The 25,916-nt window shown below is 44.4% G+C and overlaps 1 protein-coding gene across 1 annotated transcript in view; it reads left to right on the forward strand.

Annotated features, from left to right (window-relative positions):
- Window positions 1-21,256: 21,256 nt before the first annotated feature.
- The window catches only part of CKS2 (CDC28 protein kinase regulatory subunit 2), a 974,690-nt gene continuing 970,030 nt past the window's right edge, over window positions 21,257-25,916 (forward strand). Inside the window, exon 1 of the mRNA XM_050761305.1 lies at window positions 21,257-21,260. The gene's annotated coding sequence lies outside the window, so the exon portion shown is untranslated. The remainder of the gene's footprint in view (window positions 21,261-25,916) is intronic.

Here is a 25,916-nt window from a genome sequence, read left to right on the forward strand (position 1 = left end):
ACCTCAGGGGATCCACCCACCTTAGCCTCCAAAGTATTGGGATTACAGGCATAAGCCACCCTGCACCTGGCCGACCACACTTTTCAAATAAAAACTGATAACCTTCTGGTCACATTTGACAGTTTACCTTAGAAGTAAGCAGGCTTACAAATTAATCCCCCTGGGGAAGATATTGTGACTTGATGGTGACATTCTGTCTCTGAGTAAAGAATCTTATCGAAAGTACTGCAAATTGTTGATGTACTGATGAATGCATAGCCTGCTGACACTGAATAGGACGCTGATTTATTTTAAGATTAGCTGAAGCATGAAGTTCTACTGATTGTCTTGCATGTAGGCATTTTTTAGCCCACATGATGTAATCTGTAGCTAATGATCGTGACTTCTGTATTGTACCCGCCTATGAAAAGAGAACAACTCCAGTTTGAGAAGTCCTCCTCCTTGTTTTTAAACTTTCCTATAAAAAACTCTTCAGGAATTGGAGACCAGCCTGACCAACATGGTGAAACCCTGTCTCTAATAAAAATACAAAAATTAGCTGGGCTTGGTGGTGGGCACCTGTAATCCCAGCTACTCGGGAGGCTGAGGCAGGAGAATCACTTGAACCCAGGAGGCAGAGGTTGCAGTGAGCCAAGACTGCGCCATTGCACTCCAGCCTGGGTGACAGAGCAAGCCTCCGTCTCAGAAAAAAATAAAAAATAAAAAACAATTTTTCGCCATGGTGGGGCGTGGCAGCTCGTACCTGTTAATCCCAGCACTTTGAGAGGCCAAGGCAGGAGGATCACTTGAGGCCAGAAGTTTGAGACCTGCCTGGGCAACAAAGCAAGACTCTGTCTCAAAACAACAACAACAACAACAAAACACTAAAAAGACAAAACAAAAACAAACAAAACCTTTCACCTAGTGACAGACTCCAGAACAACTGCAAGTTTGTTGGTGGGTCTTCCTGGGCCAATTCTCACGTTCAGCTTTCAATAATCCCTTGTAAAATTATTTCTGTCTCAACAGCCTCAATTTTGGTAGACAAAACCAGCTGATTGACAGTCCCAATCACCTCCTTTATGGGGTTTTCACACTCTGGGCTACCATACTCCTGCCCTAATCATCCCAGAGCCAGGTACCAGACAACTAAGAGACAGCCCCTAAGCCCCAGGGGCCACTTACATTATGCAATTTTTTGTTTGTTTGTTCGTTTGTTTGTTTTAGCAGCAGCAAGATTTATTTTGAAGAGTGAAAAAACAAAGCTTCCACAGCATGCAAGGGGATCCGAGCAGGTTGTCTAACAATTCAGTTGAAACTTTTTTTCTTTTTTTTTGAATGGAGTTTCACTCTTTTTGCCCAGGTTGGAGTGCAATGGTGCAATCTCAGCTCACTGCAACCTCCACCTGCCGGGTTCAAGTGATTCTCCTGCCTCAGCCTCCTGAGTAGCTGGGATTACAGGTGCGCACCACCATGCCTGGCTAATTTTGTATTTTTAGTAGAGATGGGGTTTCACCATGTTGGCCAAGCCGGTCTCAAACTCCTGACCTCAGGTGATCCACCCACCTTAGCCTCCCAAAGTGTTGGGATTACAGGCGGGAGCCACCACGCCCACCTAATTTTTTTGTATTTTTAGTGGAGACACTATGTCTCTACTAAAGACCAGGCTGGTCTTGAACTCCTGACCTCGTGATCTGCCTGCCTTGGCCTCCCACAGTGCTGGGATTACAGGCGTGAGCCACCTCGCCCAGCCCATGAATCAAAGTTTTTAAGGTCAACTTGGTGGGTGGGGGAAAGCCAGTAAGCCAGGAGTGCTGATTGGTCAGGGGTGAAATCATAGGGAATCTGAGCTGTCTTCTTGGACTGAATCTGTTCCTGGGTGGAGGCCATAGGATCAGATGAGCCAGCTAATTCGTCAAGTACAGGGTCTGCAAAATGTCTCAATCACTGATCTTAGGAGCAGTTTAGGAAGGGTCAAAATCTTGTAGCCTCCAGCTGCCTGACTCCTAAATCGTAATTTCAAGTCTTGTGGCTAATGTTAGTCCTAAAAGGCAACCTAGTCCCCTGGCAAGAAGGAGGTTTACTTTGCAAAAGGGTTGTTTTCATCTTTGTTTTAAACTATAAATTTCTCCCAAAGTTAGCTCAGCCTACACTCAGGAATGAACAAGGACAGTTTAGAGGTTAGAAGCAAGATGGAGTCGGTTAAATTAGATCTTTTTCACTGTCTCAGTCATGATTTTGCAAACGTAGTTTCAAGACCTTTGTGTAGTGTGGACCTGGCATAGTACATGAGCCCAGAAGAGTTATTTAAATGTGATTAAACTAAACACAAAGACATACTTTTCTTGGATATAACATTGTATCAGAAAAAATGAAGAAAGTTTGGATAAATTTAAATATTAAATAATAGTTTGTTGACTATGAGGCAAAAAGAAAATCCAGGGAACTCACCACCCAGTCATCCCTGTGGTCCTGAGGTTCCTGGTCAGTCGGCTGTCTTCTGTCCTTCAAATCTTGTGATGTTTGTTTCATACATAATACCCAGGACTGTTAGTTGTACTCAGTATGAGGAATAAGGAAACTACCACAACTCACACATATGAAATAGATAATTTGAATAGCTGCATAACTATTAAAGAAATTGAATTCATAATTTTAAAACTCTCAAAAAGGAAAAATTCAGGGCCAGATGGTTTCATTGCAGACTCCTGCCAAATGCTTAAAAAGTTAACACCAGTTGTACACAGTCTCTTTTAGAAAATAGGGGAGAAGGGAATATTTCCCAACTCATTTTATGAAGTTAATATCTGCCTAATGCCAAAATCAAAGAAAGTATTAAAAACACAGGCCAGGCACAGTGGCTCACATCTGTAATCCCAGCATTTTGGGAGGCTGAGGTAGAAGGGTTGCTTAAGCCCAGGAGTTCCAGAGACTAATATTGGTAACCTGGTGCGATCCCATCTCTATTTAAAAATTAATTAATTAAAACAAAAAACTATAAACCTATATCCCTCATGAGTAGAGATGCAAAACTCCTTAATCAAATATTAGTAAATAGAATTCAACAATATATCTTTAGAGATTATACAACATGTCTGAGTAGGGTTGATTCCAAGGATGCCAGCATGGTTTAATATTTGAAAATCAGTGTAATCTATCATATTAACAGCATAAAGAGAAGCAAATCACACGATCATGTCCATAGATGCAGAAAAAGCTTTTGACAAAATTCAAGACCCATTAATGATAAAAAACTTTCAAAAAAAAAAGCAATAGAGAAAAATACTTCTTCCATCTACAAAAAACCTACAGCTGCCAGGCACAGTGACTCATGGCTGTAACTGCAACACTTTGAGGATCTCTTGAGCCCAGGGGCAAGAGACCAGCCTGGGCAACACAGAGAGACCCTGTGTCTACAAAAAACAAAATTAAAAAAATTAGCTGGGCATGGTGGCTTCTGCAAGGCATGAGGCTCACTTGAGCCTGGGAGGCAAGGCTGTGGTGAGCTGCGATCATACCATTGCACTCCAGCCTGGGTGACAAAGTGAGTGAGACCCTGTCTCCAAAACAAACAAACAAACCTACAGCTAACATACTTGATGGTGAAAGACATAATGTTTTCCCTTTAAGACCAGCGACAAGGAAAAAAAAACAAGATCAGGAACAAGGAAAGGGTATCAGCTCTTATCAGTCTTACTCAACATAATGCTGAAAGTTCTATGCAATGTATAAAGCAAGAAAAGGAAATGAAAGGCATACAAACCATATGGAACAGAAAGGAAGAAGTAAACTTGTCCATGGCTGGGCGCAGTGGGTCACCCCTATAATCCCAGCACTTTGGGAGGCCAAAATGGGAGGATCACTTGAGTTCAGGAATTCAAGTCCAGCCTGGCCAACATGGTAAAACCCATCTCTACTAAAAATACAAAAAATTAGCTAGGCGTGGTGGCACACTCCTGTAGTCTCAGGTATTCAGGAGGCTGGGGCACGAGAATCACTTGAACCTGGGAGGCAGAGGTGGCAGTAAGCCCAGATGGCACCACTATACCCCAGCCTGGGCAACAGAGCCAGACTCCATCTGAAAAAAAAAAATTTCCAGGTATGGTGGCTCACCCCTGTAATCCCTGCACTTTGGAAGCCTGAGGCGGGTGGATCTCCTGAGGTCAGGAGTTCAAGACCAGTCTGAGCAACATGGTGAAACTGCATCTCTACTAAAAATACAAAAATTAGCTGGAAATGGTGGCACGTGCCTGTAATCCAGCAATTCAAGAGGCTGAGTCACAAGAATCACTTGAACCCAGGAGGCAGAAGTTGCAGTGAGCCGAGGTCGCACCATTGCATTCCAGCCTGGGCAACAGAGCAGGACTCCATCTCAAACCAATAGCAACAACAATAACAAAATTGTCCCTACTTGCAGATAGCATAGATATATATATATAAAATATATTTAAATATATGTATATATACTTATATATTTATATATACATATAAATGAATATTTATATATGCATATGTATTTATATATACTATATTTAAATATATTTTACAATTATATTATATATATATTATATATATAATTATATAATTATATATTATATAATTGTATATATCTTTATATATAAAGATATATATCTATATATCTCATATAATTATATAGATATCTTTATAGATAGATATATATCTATTATATAGATATATAATTATTATATATATAATTATAATATATCTATGTAATAATATATCTATATAATTATATCTACATAATTATATATATCTATATTACATATATAATTATAATATATCTATATTACATAGATATATAATATATCTATATTACATAGATATATAATATATCTATATTACATAGATATATAATTATAACATATCTATATTTTATAGATATATAATTATAACATATCTATATTATATAAATAATTATATATCTGTATAATTATATATCTTTATATATAAAGATATCTATATAATTATATAGATATCTGTATCATTATAAAGATATATATCTATATAGATATATATCTATATACTTTATATATAGATATACTTTATATATAGATATATATCTATATACTTATATATAAGTATACTTATATATATGTACATATAAATATATATATTATCTATATATACATATATATATTTTTTGAGATGGAGTATCGCTCTGTCGCCCAGGCTGGAGTGCAGTGAAGCAATCTTGGCTCACTGCAAGCTCTGCCTCCTGGGTTCACGCCATTCTCCCGCCTCAGCCTTCCAAGCTGGGACTACAGACACCTGCCACCATGCCCTAATTTTTTTTTGTTTTTTGTATTTTTAGTAGAGACGGGGTTTCACCGTGTTAGCTAGGATGGTCTCAATCTCCTGACCTCGTGATCCGCCCCTAGCATATATATTTTTAACATTTTATTGGAGATGGAGTTTTACAGTGTTGCCCAGGCTGGCCTTTTTTTTTTTTTTTTTTTTTGAGACGGAGTCTGGCTCTGTCACCCAGGCTGGAGTGCAGTGGCGCGATCTCGGCTCACTGCAAGCTCCGCCTCCCGGGTTTACGCCATTCTCCTGCCTCAGCCTCCCGAGTAGCTGGGACTACAGGCGCCCGCCACCTCGCCCGGCTAGTTTTTTGTATTTTTTTAGTAGAGACGAGGTTTCACCGTGTTAGCCAGGATGGTCTCGATCTCCTGATCTCGTGATCCGCCCGTCTCGGCCTCCCAAAGTGCTGGGATTACAGACTTGAGCCACCGCGCCCGGCCGCCCAGGCTGGTCTTGAACTCCTGAGCTCAGTCAATCCACCCACCTCACCCTCCCACAGTGTGATGACAGGGGTGAGCCACTGTGCCTGGCCAGATATCATAATTTTCTATGTAGAAAATCTCAAAGTAAAAAAAAAAATTTCCTAGAAGTAGTGCAGAAGTCAATTGTATTTCTACATACTAGCATGAACATGAAGGCATCAAAATTAACAATGGAGTACCATTTAAAATCACTCAAAAAGTACTCACGTATAAATATAGCAAAACATGTACATGACTTACCTGCTAAAAACTACACAAATTTCAGGAAAGACATCAAAGAAGCTCTAAATAAATAAGGAGACACACTATGCTGATGGACTAAAAGACTGAACATAGTAAAAATGGCAATTCTTTCCAAGTTGGTATACAGGTATAATGCAATTCCTATGAAAATTGCAGCAAGATTATCTGTAGATATAGATGCAATATTATTCTAAAATGTGTGTAGAAAGGCAAAGGAACTAGAATAGCTAAAGCAATTCTGAAAAAGAATAAAGTAGGAGCAATCAGTTCACTTGATTTCAAGACTCATAATATAGCTACAGTCATCAAGTAGTTTGGTATTGGTAGAGGGATAGACACATAGATTAACATAACATAACATAACATAACATAACATAACATAACATAACATAACATAACAGACCCAGGAATAGACCCACATAAATATGCCCAACCGATTGGGCAAAAGCAATTCAACAGAAGAAAGACAGCCTCTTCAAAAGATGGTACTGGAACAATTGGACATTAAAAAGCAAAAAAATAAATCTCAGCCAAGTCTCATATTTTATAGAAAAACTCAAGGGCCTGGTACAGTGGCTCACACCTGTAATTCCAGCACTTTGGAAGGCCGACGTGGGTGGATCATGAGGTCAGGATTAAGACCAGCCTGGAAAAGATGGTGAAACCCTGTCTCAACTAAAAATACAAAAAATTAACTGGGTGTGGTGGCGGATGCCTGTAATCCCAGCTACTTGGAAGGCTGAGGCAGAGACTTGCTTGATCCTGGGAGGCAGAAGTTTCAGTGAGCCAAGATTGCACCATTGCACTCCAGCCTGGGTGACAGAGTGAGACTCTGTCTCAAAAAATAAAAAGAAAGAAAGAAAAAAAAGAACAACAACAACAAAAAAGGCAAGAAAGAAAACAAGAGAAGATGGGAGGTTGAGGCAGGAGAATGGCATGAACCCGGGAGGCGGAGCTTGCAGTGAGCCGAGATTTCGCCACTGCACTCCAGCCTGGGCGACAGAGCAAGACTCTATCTCAAACAAAAAAAAAGAAAAAAAGAGAAGAAAGGAAGGAAGGAAGGAAGGAAGGAAGGACGGAAGGAAGGAGGAAAGACAGAAAGAAAGAGAGAAAGAAAGAAAGGAAAGAAAGAAAGAAAGAAGGAAAAAAAAGAAAGGAAGGAAGGAGGAAAGACAGAAAGAAAAAGAAAGAAAGGAAGGAAGGAAGGAAAGAAGGAAGAAAGAAAGAAAAAAAAGATCCTCCCAATGTTCAGGGAGGAATACATATTGGTAAAACGCCATCTCTACTAAAAATACAAAAATTAGTCAGGCATGGTGGCAGGTGCCTGTAATCCCAGGTATTCGGGTGGCTGAGGCATGAGAATCACTTGAATCGGGGAGGTGAAGGTTGCAGTGAGATGAGATCACACCACTTCACTCCAGCCTGGGCAACAGAGCAAGGCTGTCTCAAAAAAAAAAAAAAAAAAAAAAAAAAAAAGAAAAAAAAGAAAGAAAAAGAAAAAAATAAATGAACACATACAATGTGTGAGACAAAGAAACAGTCTTTGAGGGAAAGACTCAAAAGAAGAATAAACTGAAAAATGAATCGGTGAGCTGTGTGATAACATCAAATGGCCTAATATATTTGTAATTTGAGGTCCAGATGTATCGGGATGGGGTGGAAGGAGGGATGGCCAAAAACATTTGAAGAAATAATGGCCTGTGTTTTCAAATTTGATGAAACTATAAACCCACAGCTCAAACAAACAAGAAAACCCAACAACCACAAGCAGAAGGAAAATGAAGAAACTCACACCAAAGCACAATATAATAAAATTGCTGTCCAGGTGTGGTGGCTTACGCCTGTAATCCCAGCACTTTGGAAATCCATGGTGAGTGAATCGCTTGAGTCCATGAGTTTGAGACCAGCTTGGGCAATATGGCAAAACCCTGTCTCTCCAAAAAAAAAAAAAATTAGCCAGGCATGATGGCACAGACCTGTAGTCCCAGCTACTCAGGGGGAGGCTGAGGTGGAAGGATGGCTTGAGTGACAGAGCGAAACTCCGCCTCAAAAAAAAAAATTCAGGCTGGGCGGTGGCTCATGCTTTGGGAGGCCTCTAAGTCTTCACCTCCTATTAACACAACATCTTCATTAGCACAACTTCACCCCAAGTCCTCTGGCCAGGCATGGCTCCTTTTGGGCAGATGATCTGGGAAGTACCCACTGATCTATTCCCACCAAGAACCCCCACATTTCCTTGTTCTGCAATGGTTCACCCTCAACCCAGGAATCTGAAGCAATAATTTTTAATCATGTAGTTTGAGGGGGAGAGGTGATGAGAATGTTGACATATTTAGTTGATAACTAAGGCATAGAAAAATCAGCTAAACTTGGGCCATTTTTTCATATGTAGATAACAGCTACACACACACATGCACACACACACGCACACGCAATACATTCACATATAGGCATGCTCAACAGGTTTTTAACTGCCCAAACACACTTGGAATTCATCTGTGTAGAACATTCCAACACTCCTGCCTCAAAGGATGGTTGATCAGAAGACTGAAGATAACCAACATAATGCTTGGCCTTTGGTTTGCAAAATAGGCTTCTGAGGTTTCAAGGCAAAGATTTTAGTTTGAGACTACGTTTCCAAGTCTGCAAGGTCTGTTTGAGACTCAAACGCCAAATTTCTTTTTTCTTTTCTTTTTTTTTTTTTTTAATGCCAAATCTCTAAAGATATATTTGCTTCGGGAATATGGAAAGATTGGGTGAGATCAGCGCTCTCCTGCCCCCTGTGATAAAGACCCCTTCCTCTGCCTGGGCAGGAGAAAGTTGGTAATACCATGAAACGTGGAGGGCTTTGGATCAGGGCATGAGAGTATTTGTTCTCTAGCTCTTGGTTGACATTGCCTAGGAGTCAGTGTGTTGGCTGAGTCTCGGGGTGTCACTTCCGTCCTGGCCTGGCTACACCTTCTTAACTCATTTATCCCGGAGGTTGCAATTTTTTGTGTGTGAAAAGTCAGATCTTGGCAATGATCTTGAGCAGTAGGGTATAAATAACTCCCACAAGCTTAGAGTTCCAATAATGGAACACTAGTTAAGTATTATTCAGGATGTGTATTATCTGCTGGAATGCCAAGGCTCCCCTGCCTGTGCCCCAGCCTTGTGCAGCACTCAGATTCATCGTGACACCCAGAGAGGTTGTGGACAGGCCTAGCATCCCCACTGAGGCTGGGCACTTAGCATGTACACTCTGACTATAGTCAGTAGATGACCTAGTCTTGGAGAAAAACTGTGAAAGTAATCACCCCCCAAGGTCACTGTGTGAAAGCACTGTGGTTTCTTAGATTTAATCTATTCATTACACGCTGGTGATTTATGGTTTTCACATCAAAGAAGTGAGCACTTACACTTTACACCCTCAGGGAAAATCTGGCCAGGGGAGGAGGGGATTGGTTGGTCTCTCTCACACACAGGAACAGATGGTCTCAAACACAGATGCACATGGAGAACTAGTGACCCTTTGGAAAGCCTGTCTTTTGTTTTAAGGGAATTATCTGTGGGCTGGCTATATAAACTAATGTTTACACTTGATAGAGAATGAAAGTGGACTATTTTGATTATTTGACATTGTGAGTCATATGAAAAACATGTTTAAAGACAAAATAGGTGGGCCGGGTGCGGTGGCTCACGCCTGTAATCCCAGCACTTTGGGAGGCCGAGGCGGTTGTATCACCTGAGGTCAGGAGTTCGAGACTAGCCTGGCTAACATGGTGAAATCCCGTCTCTACTAAAAAGTACAGCCGGGCGCGGTGGCTCAAGCCTGTAATCCCAGTACTTTGGGAGGCCGAGGCGGGTGGATCACGAAGTCAGGAGATCGAGACCATCCTGGCTAACATGGTGAAACCCCGTCTCTACTAAAAATACAAAAAACTAGCCGGGCGTGGTGGCGGGCGCCTGTAGTCCCAGCTACTCGGAGGCTGAGGCAGGAGAATGGCGTAAACCCGGGAGGCGGAGCTTGCAGTGAGCCGAGATCGGGCCACTGCACTCCAGCCTGGGTGACACAGCGAGACTCCGTCTCAAAAAAAACAAAAAACAAAAAACAAAAAGTACAAAAATTAGCTGGGCGTGGTGGCTCATGCCTGTAATCCCAGCTACTTGAGAGGCTGAGGCAGGAGAATCACTTGAACCCAGGAGGCGGAGGTTGCAGTGAGCTGAGATCATGCCACTGCACTCCAGCCTGGGTGACAAAAGCAAAACTCAGTCTCAAAAAAAAAGACAAAATAGGCTGGGCTTGGTGGCTTGCCCCTGTAATCCTAGCACTTTGGGAGGCTAGGGTGGGTAGATAGCCTGAGGTTAGGAGTTGGAGACCAGCCTGGCCAACATGGCAAAACCCCGTATCTACTAAAAATACAAAAATTAGCCAGGCATGGTGGCGTATGCATGTAGGCCCAGCTATCTGGGAGGCTGAGTCACGAGAACCACTTTTACCTGGGAGGCAGAGATTGCAGTGAGCTGAGATCATGTGCCAACGCACTCTAGCCTGGGCGACAGAGACTCTTTCTCAGAAATAAATAAATAAAGACAAAATCAAAATTAAACCTCTCCAGTGCTTAAGGTTTTATTCTATAATTTTAAATTTTTAAACAACGAACAAGTGTGTCTGAACATGAGAGTAAAAAAAAATGCATTATCTTAGTATGGGAAAGATGTTTCTAAACAGTGTAAAAACTAAAGAAGCAGTGCAAGAAAATAGTGCCAAATTTGATTATACAAAATTTTAGGCTAGGTATGGTGGCTCATGCCTGTAATCCCAGCACTTCAGGAGGCTAAGGCACAAGGATAACTTGAGCCCAGGAGTTTGAGACCAGCCTGGGCAACATTGCAAGATCTCCTCTCTACAAAGAATAACAAATTGGCTAGGGCATGATGGTATGGGCCTGAGATCTCATTTACTTGGAAGGCTGAGAAGGTGGGTGGATTGCTTGAGCCTAGAGGTTAAGGACACAGTGAGCTGATGAGTGCACCACTGCAGGAAAATAAATACCATAAACAAAATAAAAACCGAAATAAAAAATTGGTTAAAAATTTTGCTACATATGTGACAACAGACTAATAGTCTTCAACATGTAAGGAGTTCCTGCAAAACAAGGACAAAAAACAAAAATCCAACTAGATTAGACCACAACGTGGACAATTCACAAGAAATACATTTCAAATTTTTTTGTTTTATTCCTTTAACAGCTTTTTTGAGATACATTTAATGTACTATATACTTATTTAAATTATACAAGTCAGCTTTCAATATATTCATAGTTATGCATCTATTATCATAATCAATTTTGGAATACTTTTATTACTCCAGAAAGAAATGTAAGCACCTGAGAAGTTCTTCCTGCCCATCGTGTAACTGGCCAGCGGGTTCACCTTGCCCTCTGCCTAGACAGAGCCAATTTATCAAGACAGGGGAATGGCAATACAGAAAGAGTAATTCACGCAGAGCCAGCTGTCCAGGAGACCAGAGTTTTATTATTACTCAAAGCAGTCTCCCTGGGCATTCAGGGAGCGGAGTTTTTAAGGACAATTTCCTGGGTTGGGAGAAGCCAGTGAGCTAGGAGTACTGATTGGTCGGTGATGAAATCACTGGGAGTTGAAGCTGTCTTCGTGGACTGAGTCAGTTCCTGGTTGGGGGCCACAAGATCAGATGAGCCAGTTTATTGATCTGGGTGGAGCCAGCCGATCCATCAAGTGCAGGGTCTGCAAAATATCTCAAGCACTGATCTTAGGAGCAACTTAGAGAGGGTCAGAATCTTGTAGCCTCCAGCTGCAAGACTCCTAAACCATAATTTCTAATCTTGTGGCTAACGTTAGTCCTACAAAGGCAGTCTAGTCCCCAGGCAAGAAGGAGGTCTGCTTTGGGAAAAGACTGTTAGGGTCTTTGTTTTAAACCATACACTATAAACTAAGTTTCTCCCAAAGTTAGTTCAGCCTACCCCCAGGAATGAACAAGGACAGCTTGGAGATTAGAAGCAAGATGGAGTTGGTTAAGTTAGATCTCTTTCACTGTCTCAGTCATAATTTTACAAAGGTGGTTTCAATTGCAAAGACGAAATTATCATACTTCACTGAGACCACGAAATTGCAGTAAAGAAAGACTTTAATTGATGTGAGGCTGGTTACACCACATGTTAGACGGAGTTACTACTCAAATCAATATTACCAAAGGCTTAAAGGTTAGGGGTGTTTTAAAGATAGTTCGGTGGGCAGGGAGTTAGGGTATAGGTGCTGATGACTAGTTGAGGATTCAACCATAGGGGTATGGAAAATGATCCTTATGTCTGAGTCGGCTTCTTGGTGGGTGTCCCAGGACTGGCTGAGTCATGGGCCTGGGTGGGGCCATCTAGTAGTAAAAAATGCAAACCCTGGAAAGACATTTCAAAAGGCCAATCTTAGGCTCTACAATAGTATGGGAATAATTGGGGAAGTTGCTAATCTTGTGACCTCTGGAATAATGTCTGGTAACCACTTAAGTGATTTTGCAAAGGCAGTTTCAGAAATCGTGCACTCCTTAGCCGTTACCCCTCAATTCCCCATTCCCCCTAGTCCTAGGCGTCAATATAATTTGTCTCCATGAATTTGTCTTTCAATTCATGAACATAGGATGCTTTTTAACTTATTTTGGCCTTTAATTACCTTCAACATTATTTTATTCTTTTGGAATCTGTTATAAGTAGAATTCTTTTCTTAATTTCATTTTCAGTTTGTTCATTTGCTACTGTATAGAAATACAACTGATTTTTGTATATTGATCATATATCCTAAAATCTTGCTGAACTCATTTATTAGTTCTAAGAGGTTTTTTTTGTTTTGTTTTGTTTTTGAGACAGAGTTTTGCTCTTGTTGCCCAAGCTGGAGTGCAATGGCACTATCTTGGCTCACCACAGCCTCCACCTCCCGGGTTCAAGCGATTCTCCTGCTTCAGCCTCCTGAGTAGCTGGGATTACAGGCATGTGCCACCACACATAGCTAATTTTGTATTTTTAGTAGAGACAGGGTTTCTCCATGTCGGTCAGGCTGGTTTCGAACTCCTGACCTCAGGTGATCCACCTGCCTTGGCCTCCGAAAGTGCTGGGATTACAGGCATGAGCCACTGCGCCCGGATGGTTAGTTCTAAGAGTTTTTTTAGTGGATTCCTTAGGAACAAATTACTTTTAAATATATGAAAAGAGATCAACTTCTCCTATAATAATAAGATAAATGCAAATCCAGATTACCACAGGATATGAGAAATTCGCCTACTAAATTGGCAAAGATCTAAAATTTTGATATCATTGCATAGATGATATCATTGTGTAGGTATGGTATCTATTAAGACAAATACTCATACTTTTTCTTCAGAATTCTGAAACCACCATTGCAAAAGTATAACTGAGGCAGTAAAAGAGATCTAACCTAACCAGCTCCATCTTGCTTCTAACTTCCAAGCTGTCCTTGTTCATCCCTGGCGGTAGGCTGAACTAACTTTGGGAATAACTTAGTTTATAGTTTGGAGCAAAGATGTTAACAGCTCTTTCCCAAAACAAACTCCCTTCTTGCCTGGGAACTAGACTGTCTTCGTAGAACCAACAAATTAGTCAAAAGATTAGAAATTATGGTTTAGGAGTCATGCAGCTGGAGTCTACAAGATTCTGACCCTCCGCAAATTGCTCCTGGGGATAACAACACTGTTGTAAAACCTAAGATCACTGCTTGAGACATTTTGTATACTCTGCACTTGATGGACCAGCTGGCACCACCCAGATTGATCAACTGGCTCATCTGATTTTGTGGCCTCCATTCAGGAACTGACTCAGCACAAGAGGACAGCGTATGATGTCATCTCCGACCCAATCAGCACTCCCGAATCACTGGCGCCACCCCTCACTCATCAAATTATCCTTAAAAACTCTGATCCCCGGCCAGGTACGATAGCTCACACCTGTAATCCTAGCACTTTGGGAGGCCAAGGCGGGTGGATAACGAGGTCAGGAGTTCGAGATCAGCCTGGCCAAGATGGTGAAACCCCATCTCTACTAAAAATACAAAAATTAGCCGGGTGTGGTGGTGCACACGTGTAGTCCCAGCAACTTGGGAGGCTGAGGCAGGAGAATAGCTTGAACCTGGGAGGTGGAGGTTGTGGTGAGCCGAGATCGCACCATTGCACTCCAACCTGGGTGACAAGAGCGAAACTCCGTCTTAAAAACAAACGAACAAAAAAACCCCACTCTGATCCCCGAATGCCTGGGAAGACCGATTTGAGTAATAATAAAATTCCCATCTCCGTATGGCTCTGTGCGAATTACTCTTTCTCTGTTGCAATTTGCCTGTCTTGATAAATCGGCTCTGTCTAGCCAGCAGGCAAGGTGAACCTTTTAGGTGGTTATACATTTATAAAATATCCTGCTTCTCAACATAACCATAATGTCACCATCATCCCACTCCCCAATAAAATAATTATCCGTGATCTTCGAGTACCCGGTATACTTGCTGTTTGACAATTATTATTATTATTGGGACGGAGTTTCACTGTTGTCACCCAGGTTGGAGTGCAGTGGCGCTACCTCGGCTTAATGCGACCTCTGTTCAAGGGATTCTCCTGCCTCAGACTCCTGAGTGGCTGGAATTGCAGGCACCCGCCACCACACCTGGCTAATTTTTGTATTTGTAGTAGAGACAGGGTTTCACCGTCTTAGCCAGGTTGATCTTGAACCCCTGACCTCAGGTGATCCGCCCGCCTAGGCTTCCCAAATTGCCAGGATTACAGGTGTGAGCCATTGCACCCAGCCTGACAATTACTATACTATCCTTTTCATGAGCACTCCATCAGGTCAAATCCTGTCCCCAAAAGTTTATTAGAGTCTTCTACATCGTCTCTTATATCTCAAAATTCCTCCTCTCCATTTTCCTCTAGATAGCACCAGATTGACTCAGCAAAGTTTACCCCGCAAACCTGACCGAACAACTTAAATGGTTTCCAACTGTATGGTGAAACTCCTTTATAAAAGTGTAGTTCTGTATATAACTTATTTTGATCCTTGACATAACTCTGTAAGAATGGGCAATGAGAGTTTAAATTCCCCCAATATCCTGGCGCTTCACAACCCCTGTGTCCTAATAAATCCACATGACCAAGTATTCCCAGACCATGTCATGCATTTATTTATAATGAACAGTTGTTGAACCCTTACTGTGCTCTAGGAGTATACTGACAATGAAAACAGAGTTTGTTGTTCCCCCTGGACTTTATAATGGGCTGGGAGAACAGAGGATACACAAGTAAACAAATTGATACCTATGCAATTACAAAAAGGGATCTATGCTACCAGTGGAAACAACAAGGGTGTAAGTAAAAGAGAATAATAGTGGGCAATCTATTTGTGCGGGTGGTCAGGGGAGGCTTCTCTGAGGAGGTGATATTCAAAAGCATTTATTTGCCTGCTGTGCAGAAAATGACCTGTAGGGAGGTGGGGAGTCAGCCAAGGGAAATGGAAAGAAGCCTGGTAAGTTGACCAGATGGCTGAACTTTGCTCCTGCTGTTTCTGTCCTCAAGTCCTTCATCGAATGAACATTTCCTGAGTACCATGTGATGTCTCCCCGCTCCCCGACCCTGTGATGTGTAAACGTTCTTATGGATACAGACTTTGTGCCCCCTCCAGAGGCTAATGAATAATGGTATCTGCTGAACCAGGGAATGGAAGGGCTGTTTTGGTTTTCTTTTCTTTCTTTTTTTTTTTTTTTGACACGGAGTTTTGCTCTTGTCACCCAAGTTGGAGTGCAATGGCGCGATCTCGGCTCACTGCAACCTTCGCCTCCCGGGTTCAAGCAATTCTCCTGCCTCAGCCTCCCGAGTAGCTGGGATTACAGGCATGCGCCACCACACCCGGCTAATTTTGTATTTTTAGTAGAGACGAGGTTTCTCCATGTTGGTCAGGCTGGTCTCGAAATCCTGACCTCAGGTGATCCGCCCGCCTCAGCCTCCCAAAGTGCTGGGATTACAGGCATGAGCCACCGTGCCTGGCGTCTGGTTTTCTTTATACAGACAGGGACAGTTGTTTGAGAGAGGCCTGGAAGGGCATGGCACTACAATTTGTGATTTTGCTGAGGCTCCAGGAGCATGGCATTAAGCCACAGTATAAATGAGTATGGAGAGGGGGTGCCTTCCAAGAGACACAGTTCCTGGGTTCTCTTTGCCCCTTGTAGTCCCACCGCTGCCTGGCTTCCAGCAGACAGTGGCAGGCTAGTTTGGGGGAGAACAAAATATTTTTCCCTCAACCCTCTCTGAGTTCTTTGTTGAGATGGACGGCTAGAACAAAAGACAGATTAACAAGAGAAAAGCAAACACGTTTTTTAACATGACTATCTTATAAATACATGGGAGATAACTCAGAGAAATGAGACAATCTCAAGAGTAGATCTCAAAGAGGTAGCTTCAGACTTCCCTACCATCATTCCCTGACACAAATAATGAAAGGCGTGGGCCAGACCACCCTCATCCTCTGCTAGGACTGCCTGGCCAAGAGGTGCAGGGTAAACAAAAGCCAGGTTTGTGATGCAGATTGAGCTTGTGTTTTTTGCATTAATAAGAGTTTCCAGGGCTGGGCATGGTGGCTTACACATGTAATCCCAGCGCTTTGGAAGGCCGAAGCGGGCGGCCCACCTGAGGTTGGGAGTTTGAGATCAGCCTGACCAATATGGAGAAATCCTGTCTCTACTTAAAACAAAACAAAACAAAACACAAAATTAGGTGGGGGTGGTGGCGCATGCATGTAATCCCAGCTACTCGGGAGGCTGAGGCAGGAGAATCACTTGAACCTGTTATGCCCAGACCGTTTATTCCCCGAAGAAGACCACCAGAGTCCAGAGTCAAAGCTAAGCAGCAAGGATCTTTATTACAGGTTCGAACCTGGAACTCTCCCTTGCTCATGAAACGAGACGGGCAGGAGAGCTCCTCCACTCAGCTCCGAACAATGTTATATAGTCTAAGAAAAGTGGGCATAGAGTTATTATACAAATCAGATATATGATTGGCTAGTGTTTGAACAAGGCGATTTGGCTAACTATGATTGGTTCCTGCCATTTCTGATATTTTGGTTCAAACTTTGAGGCGGGAGAGCAGGTTTATGGCAGCAAGAGTTTATCTTACTTAAACACGTCTTGTGACCTTGCCTCAGAACTTACAAAATCTCTGGTATGTGCAAAACAAAATCTCTGGTACATGCAGAAAACCAGGTACTCACAGAACTTACGAAATCTCTGGTATGTGCAAAGATTAGAGAGCAGAACAAGGGTGTAGCGGGTGGGGGGGGCGGGTACACATCTATCTTTGTGTCCTTTCATTTCTCCCTTCTCATAAGTAACTGGATGTCCAATCTTGGATTTCCAGAGTCTTATAATATAGCCTCACTTTTTGGGTGCAGGAGAGGCTGGTGATGGCTACGGAGGACCATTAGTTGGATGGTATCAAACCTTTCTCTGACAAATTGTAAAATTTTATTTACCACACAGGGGCCTATAGTGAATAGAAGTAGTAAAGACATTAGGGGGCCTAAAAGGGGTGCCAGAAGGGAAAACATTGAAGAGCTCCACCAATTGTTAGCGGCTGTAGTGAATTGTTGCTTTTTCATTTCTAAGCTTACTTCGTGTAGGCGTTGGACTCTTTCCTCAACTAACCCTGACTCATTTATATAGAAACAGCATTCTTCTTTGAGGAACATACAGGTACCTCCTTTCTTAGCCGTGAGTAAGTCTAAGGCTCTGCGGTTTTGAAGGGTGACCTGTGCTAGGGAGGTGAGCTGCCGCTGAAGGGAGGCTAGGGAATAGGCGGAGTCTTCTATAGCAACAGAGAATTGTTGTAACAGCTTGTCGTTTTCTATCATGGAGTGTTGTAGGGCCCCTCCTGCTAACCCCGCTGCGACGACAGAGGTGGTTAAGGATATTCCAGCAATTAGTGGTAGAAAAACTGCTCGTCTATGTCGCGCAGTTTTAGTTGGGGCGGTCCCTGCCCAGCCTATGAACTCTGCCGGGGTTAGCAGTGTCAGTCGGGGAACTAGGGTAACAGGGATACACAACTGTCCGTCAGAGATGCTTTTGGACAGAGTTTTTAACAGAGTCATATTACACCAGAAGAACACACCAGGGGGAGCATATATGGGACTATTAGGGTATGTAGCCGATTGGTTACAGAGGCTGTTGCTAAATGCCGAATAACAATAGGGGTATTTCTCTTGGTATGGGTCACGGTACAGGGCCACATCGGGTATCGTGACTATCGATGAGTTAAAACCTGTATAGTTTGTGGGAGGGGAGGATAGAGGAACAGCCGTTAATGGTGGTCTTCCTAGGGTTGCACACATAAAGCAAGAGGACAGGTCGCCTAAACCAGTGAGGTTGGCGAATGCTAGCCCTTCCCGTAATAGAGTTAGCCAGGAGAAGGGCTGCAAGTCTTGTGATAGCTTGGTTTCTTGCCTGTGGATTTGTGTGTGGATTAAGGGTTGAATCTGGACTAGACTTCTCCACAGATATAAATGGCTACTGGGCCAGGTACTAGTTGATGAGTAATATACTCCCCCATGTTGTGGGGTTGTCCACCGAGAGTCCTATGGGTCTTTAATTATCCAAGTGTAAGTGATGGGAGACTCAGTTTTGTAAAAATACTACCCTTGTCGTTCTCTCCAGTATCGGACAGAGTGCGTCTTACAGTAGCTATATGGGCAACCTGCACTCTGGTGCCACCAATAATTTTTACAATTATATTCAGTTTGATCATATTCAAAACAGATCATGGGTATTGCTGGTTGGGCAATCTGGAACCTAGTGAAATTGAGGTAAACTATAGTATTACACCCTGAGGGGGGGCAGTCTGCGCTAGCTAGCAGTTTACCCGCTTGGGGGGTTTCCCCGGGGTGAGTTTGTTCTCATAGAGCCAGAACCTCCAGACATAGGGATTAGACGGCGCAGCAGTGAGGAGAGTCAGATGCATAAGGCATAAAAGCATAGGTAAGCTAGACATGGTTACGGCTATGGGGATGACGGCGCAGGGTTAGCTTTAAGGGATTGTTCTTAGCTTTGTCTACAGTCCATGTAACCGGTGCTCCAGACGGCTCGAGAAGGTCGGATGTTGGGTCCACTGGTTTGACGTGTGTGTAGTGGATCCACGAAGCGATGCCTTCTACCTTGAGAGCGGTGGGAGTAGTCAGGAGTACTTGCAGTGGTCCTTTCCACCTGGGTTGAAGAGTTTCTTGCTGGTGGCGCTTGACTAGGACCTAGTTTCCCGGCTGGAACGGATGAGGCGTCGGTGGAGGTCCTGCCTCGTACAGTTCTCGTAGTCTGGGCCAAATTTCCTGGTGAATTTTCTGTAAGGCTTGTAAGGAGAACAGGAGCTCAGAGACATTTTCAGTTTCAGGTTTGAGTAAGTCATCTTTTAGACTGGGGACCAGGGGTGGGGGTCTGCCATACATGATTTCATATGGTGTGAGGCCTAGTCTGTAAGGGGTATTTCGGGCCCGGAACAGAGCGTAGGGGAGAAGTACTACCTAATTAGCGCCAGTCTCCATGGTCAATTTAGTTAAGGTCTCCTTCAGAGTCCGATTCATCCTTTCTACCTGTCCTGAGCTTTGGGGCCTATAAGCACAATGTAATTTCCAATTTGCCCCCAGAATGGAAGCCAAATCCTGACTTACCTTAGCAACAAAGGCTGGTCCATTGTCTGACCTTATTTGGACGGGAAAGCCATACCTGGGGAGGATTTTTTCCAAAATTTTCTTTGCTACAACCTGAGCAGTTTCTCTCTTAGTTGGGAACGTTTCTGTCCATCTTGAAAAAGTATCTACAAAGACAAGTAAGTACTGATACCTATATTTTCCAGGCTTTATCTCAGTAAAGTCTATTTCCTAATAGATACCAGGCCTAGTTCCTCTACACCTAATTCCTGTGGTGGTCTGGGTTTGGGGGCAAGCGTTGTTTAGTTGGCAGGCTTTGCAATTTGTTGTGACATCGCTGGCCAGTTCAGCTATGCACCTGATTCTAAACTTGGCGTGCCTGATTAAGTCCATCATTCGCCGGGCACCCAGGTGGGTTGTCCGGTGGATGTGTTCCAACACCTGCCGTCCTAATTTTTCTGGTAGGATGGTTTGGTCATTTATATCAGTCCACCACCCATTTTTAACCTGTTTTAGGGGAAGCATGTTCATCCATTTGCGATCCTGTTTGGTATAGTCGGGAAAACATGGCAAATTTCGCGGGCCAGGATCGGGGAGCTGGAGCGCGAGGAGCTGACTGGGAGCTTTTGCTATGCTCCTTGCGGTTTGGTCGGCTAAGAAGTTGCCTCGAGCAATTGGCGTAGTTGGTTTCTGATGCCCAGGGCAATGTACGATAGCCAATTTCTTTGGTTTCCACAAAGCAGCTAATAGAGCTAGGATCTCTTGCTTGTTTTTTATTTCTTTGCCTTCGGCTGTTAATAGTCCCCTTTCTCTGTAGATGGCCCCATGTATGTGCGCAGTAGCGAAAGCATAGCGGCCATCCGTGTATACTGTTAGTTTTTTCTCTGCCCCTAGGGTGAGGGCCTGTGTAAGGGCTATCAGTTCGGCTCTTTGGGCCGATGTCCCTGGAGGCAAGGGTTCCGCCCAGATTACCTCAGTCTCTGACGTTACAGCCGCTCCTGCATACCGCTGGCCTTGGTGGACATAGCTGCTGCCATCAGTGAACCAGGTGAGTTCTGTGTCGGGGAGCGGACGATCTTGCAGGTCTTCCCGCACCCCATGCACCTGAGCCAGTATCTCAATGCACTCATGGGACGGGGCATCCAAGTCTGGATTTGGCAGCAGTGAAGCAGGGTTTAAAGAGGTTGGGGGCAGAAAAGTTATTCTGAGGGGGTTTAACAGCAGTCCTTGATAGTGGGTGAGCCGGGCGTTACTCATCCATTGGTCCGGCGGCTGCCGGAGGACGCCTTCAATGGCATGCGGGGTTATAACGCGCAACTCTTGCCCCATGATAAGTTTATCAGCGTCTCGGACCATTAGGGCGGTCGCCGCGATTATCCGGAGGCAGGGTGGCCAGCCAGCAGCCACTGAATCTAATTTTTTTGACAAATAGGCAACTGGCCTCTGCCAGGGGCCTAGGTACTGTGTTAACACGGCTTTTGCAACACCTTTACTTTCATCCACGTATAAGTGGAAGGGCTTGGAGACATCAGGGAGCCCTAGCGCGGGGGCTGATAACAAGGCAGTTTTGATTTGCTGAAAGGCCAGCTCAGCCTCTTCCGTCCAATTGAAGGGCTGCCGTTCCTTTGTTGCCTGGTATAGGGGCTTGGCTAACTCAGCAGATCAGGGTATCCATAACCTACAGAACCCTGCTGACCCCAGGAATTCTCTCACTTGCCGTGTTGACTGGGGTCTAGGGATGCGTAGGACTGTTTCCTTTCGGGCTTTGGTTAGCCAGCGTTGCCCCCCTTTTAATAGGTACCCCAGATAAGTTACCTCCGACTTGCAGATCTGAGCCTTTGTTGCTGAGGCTCGGTAGCCTAGCTCCCCCAGAGTCTTCAGGAGGTCCTCAGTCCCTTGAACACAAGTTTCCGGGGACCTGGCCGCTATTAAGAGATCATCAACATATTGCAAAAGAGTTATTTCAGGGTGTTGCCGCCGGTACTCACCCAGATCTTCATGAAGGGCTTCATCGAACAGGGTTGGCGAGTTCTTGAACCCTTGTGGCAGTCTGGTCCATGTTAGCTGACCGTTGATGCCCCTCTCAGGATCCGTCCATTGAAATGCAAAGAGTTCTTGACTTTTGGGAGCCAGAGGAAGGCTGAAGAAAGCGTCTTTTAGATCAAGAACGGTATACCACTGTTTTTTGGGATGTAAGGCACTCAGAAGGGTGTATGGATTGGGCACAGTGGGATGTATGTCCATGACCCTTTTATTAACTTCTCTTAAATCCTGTACTGGCCTGTAGTCCGTACTGTTGGGTTTACGAACAGGTAACAGTGGAGTATTCCAGGATGAGTGGCAAGCCCGTAGGACTCCCTGGTCTAGGAGTTGGCGGATATGGGGCGTAATTCCTTCTCTTGCCTCCAGGGGCATAGGATATTGCCGAACCCGAACCGGGTCCGTCCCTGGCTTAACTTCCACAAATATGGCAGGTCGATGTTTAGCTAGCCCTAAGCCCCCAGTTTCTGCCCACGCTTCAGGGAAACGCTGGAGCCAAGAGTCAATTCCCTGATCGGGGGGCTTTTGCTCTTGATGGAGTCGGTACTCATCTTCTAAGGTGATAGTCAGGATAGATATTGGCCTGTTTTGGGAATCAGTTATCTTGGGCCCTTCTGGCTTAAAGTGGATTTGGGCCCCCATCTTTGTCAGCAAGTCCCTCCCTAGTAGAGGGCAGGGGCTCTCTGGGATGACTAGGAAGGAATGGGAGACTTTTCCCGTTCCTAAGTCTACAGTCCTCTGGGTTGTCCAGGGGTATTTTTTGATGCCTGTGGCCTTGTGCACCCAGGATGTGTTCTTAGACATTTTTCCAATTGGTTTGGTTAGGACTGAGCGTTCCGCCCCAGTATCGACCAAGAAGCGAACTGGGGACCCCTCCACTTGCAAAGTTACCCTGGGTTCGGGGAGGGGGTCCGAACCCCGTCCTCCCTAGTCAGAGTCCTGGGTAACGAGTACGGAGGTAGGGTTAGCTGGTCTCCGTTTCTTTGGGCAGTCTTTAATCCAGTGGCCACGTTCCTTGCAATAAGCACACTGATCTTTTTTTAATCCTTGCCTAGGGCCTTGCTTTTTCTGCTTTCTGTTTTGGCCATTTCCTGCCTGGGGGAAAGCTGCTGCTAAGACTTTGGTCATTTCTTTGGTTGCCTTGAACTGTTTTTCTTCTGGAGTATCCCTATTATTATAAACTCGCTGGGCCATCTGAAGGAGGTCCTGAATCTGCTTTCCCTCTAAACCTTCTAATTTCTGGAGTTTTCTTTTAATATCTGGTGTTGCCTGGTTTACAAAGGACATTACTACCGCTGCCTGATTTTCCGGTGCTTCCGGGTCCATAGGGGTAAACTGTCTGAAGGCTTCCATTAATCTCTCTAAATACACAGCGGGGCTTTCTGTCTTACCTTGTAACACAGAATATACTTTAGCCAAATTGGTGGGCTTGCGAGCTGCAGCCCGGAGACCCGCCATTAGAGTCTGGCGATAAATGAGCAGTCGTCCCCTACCTTCTGCCGTGTTGTAGTCCCATCTGGGCCGGGTCAAAGGGAAAGCCGCATTAATGAGGTCAGGATTTGCAGTTGGCTGGCCGTCATCTCCTGGAACCAGTTTTCTGGCCTCAACTTGGATTCTTTCCCGCTCCTCCGTTGTGAACAGGATTTGGAGGAGCTGTTGACAGTCATCCCAGGTCGGCTGGTGAGTAAACATGACACTGTCTAACAACGAGGTTAGATCTTTGGGATTATCTGAGAACCGAGCATTTTGGGACTTCCAATTGTATAAATCACTGGTGGAAAAAGGCCAATACATGAGACGGGAGAGCCCGGTATCATCGAGCGAGCCTATTTCTCTGAGAGGCAGGGCTACAGTGGAGTCAGGGAGTCGGGAAGCTTGGTCCCGCTGTACGCGGCCTCGTGTTCGGCCAGCCGGCCCCCCCAGGTTACTTTCGCTCTCCGCTGCTTCCGCTTCTCGGTTTCCCTCTACGGAAGCACCACCCTGGGGGACTGGGTCCTGCGGGATAAGGTGCGGATATGGTGGGGGAAATGTGGGTTCTAACGTTAGGGGGTCCTGGCTGTCCGGCAGCACAGGGGCCGAGGGAGCAGAGGGAGTCTTTTGTCTTGTAGGTCGCGTTACTAGGACTTTGCAGGGCTCAGGGATGAATGGAGTTATCCAGGGTGGTGGGTTTTCCACAAGATCCTGCCACACTAGAATATAAGGAATTTGATCAGGATGTCCTGACTGCCCTGGCAGGAAAACCTTAGTTTTTACCTTAGTAATAATAGAGAGACAGAAAGTTCCTTCAGAGGGCCACCCTACGCCGAAAGAGGGCCACTCCGAACGGCAGAAAGTAACTAGCTTTCCCTTCTTTAGTTCTACGCTTAAGTTACGCCCCCGAGCCTTCATATCCTTAAAATTGGTAACAAGGAGTGAGAGCGGCATGCTCTGGTTGTTGCCCATCTTTGGACTGCTCCTACAAAGAGAAGGGGGGACGAAAATGAGTGTGAAGCAGAGGGGAGTATCCAACAGGTCCGGTCCTGGAAGGGGAAGAAAAGGTTTTATGTTTCGTTTTGGGCCTACACTTAACACTTAACAATAACGGACAGACAGTAATAACGATGAGCATTCGCGAGCGCGTGTCGGACTTCCGACCTGAGTCAGACGGGGCAACCAAGGATGGAGGCCCCCAGATGGGCACTGGGGAACGTCTCCCACCAGTCCCGAGTGGCTGTCTTCTAGCGCGTCCGCCAAGACCGTGCCACTTACAGAACAGACCAATACAGATTACAGATTACGGATTTCGCGAAATTTCAGGGAGACAGACAGAGACAAAGACAGAGACAGTGACAAAGCCGGCTTACCTACAGATTAAGATCCGTTGACTTGGGGGTCTGGTGGGCTTGGGGGAAATCCCGGACGAGCCCCCATTTGTTATGCCCAGACCGTTTATTCCCCGAAGAAGACCACCAGAGTCCAGAGTCAAAGCTAAGCAGCAAGGATCTTTATTACAGGTTCGAACCTGGAACTCTCCCTCGCTCATGAAACGAGACGGGCAGGAGAGCTCCCCCACTCAGCTCCGAACAATGTTATATAGTCTAAGAAAAGTGGGCATAGAGTTATTATACAAATCAGATATATGATTGGCTAGTGTTTGAACAAGGCGATTTGGCTAACTATGATTGGTTCCTGCCATTTCTGATATTTTGGTTCAAACTTTGAGGCGGGAGAGCAGGTTTATGGCAGCAAGAGTTTATCTTACTTAAACACGTCTTGTGACCTTGCCTCAGAACTTACACAATCTCTGGTATGTGCAAAACAAAATCTCTGGTACGTGCAGAAAACCAGGTACTCACAGAACTTACGAAATCTCTGGTATGTGCAAAGATTAGAGAGCAGAACAAGGGTGTAGTGGGTGGGGGGCGGGTACACATCTATCTTTGTGTCCTTTCAAACCCAGGAAGGGGAGGTTGCAGTGAGCTGAGATAGCGCCACTGCACTCCAGCCTGGGCAACAAGAGCGAAACTTTGTCTCAAAAAAATAAAATAAAATAAAATAAGAATTTGCAATGATTTAGTCATCCTTGCCTTCCTGGTACAGAGAGGAAAACACTATTACAAATGCAGATTTTCTTTACAGAATAAGTTTCTCTTACAAAAGGATAACTGTTGACTGTTTTCAGTTTCTCCTGTGTCTGCTGTTTCCCAAAATAATCAGTTTAAAGTAATCTTATGTCAAAGAGGCATATTTGGAATGGCATATACTGGTCTCCTACAGACATGTTTTGGGGTGGCATGTGCTGAACTCCACCATTGGCTCCCTCTCCCTTTAATAGGAATGTAAATAACATTCCTAGGAGGCCATTGATCTCCACTGAGTTCCTGCACCAGCGCCAACAGACCAATCCAAGATGGAGTCCCTCCTGCTAAAGTTTGATGTCACCAAACTGAAACTAAATAAAGAGAGAGAGAGAGAGAGAGGTCAAATTCCCAAACAGGCCAGCTTTAGCTGGCTTGATAAGGGAGTCTCCTCTGCTTTAACCCTTATAAGGAAAGCAACTTTGAACCTACCAATTTGCTTTTTGTTCTTTGTTTCTGCTTTCTTCATCCTTTTACCTAAGGACTAAGCTCTGATTTTTTTTTTTTATCTTGCCAAAATTCCTATCTAAGGATCTGGGGAATCATGC

Source organism: Macaca thibetana, chromosome 15, assembly GCF_024542745.1.
Source record: "Macaca thibetana thibetana isolate TM-01 chromosome 15, ASM2454274v1, whole genome shotgun sequence".
Classification (NCBI taxonomy): domain Eukaryota; kingdom Metazoa; phylum Chordata; class Mammalia; order Primates; family Cercopithecidae; genus Macaca; species Macaca thibetana.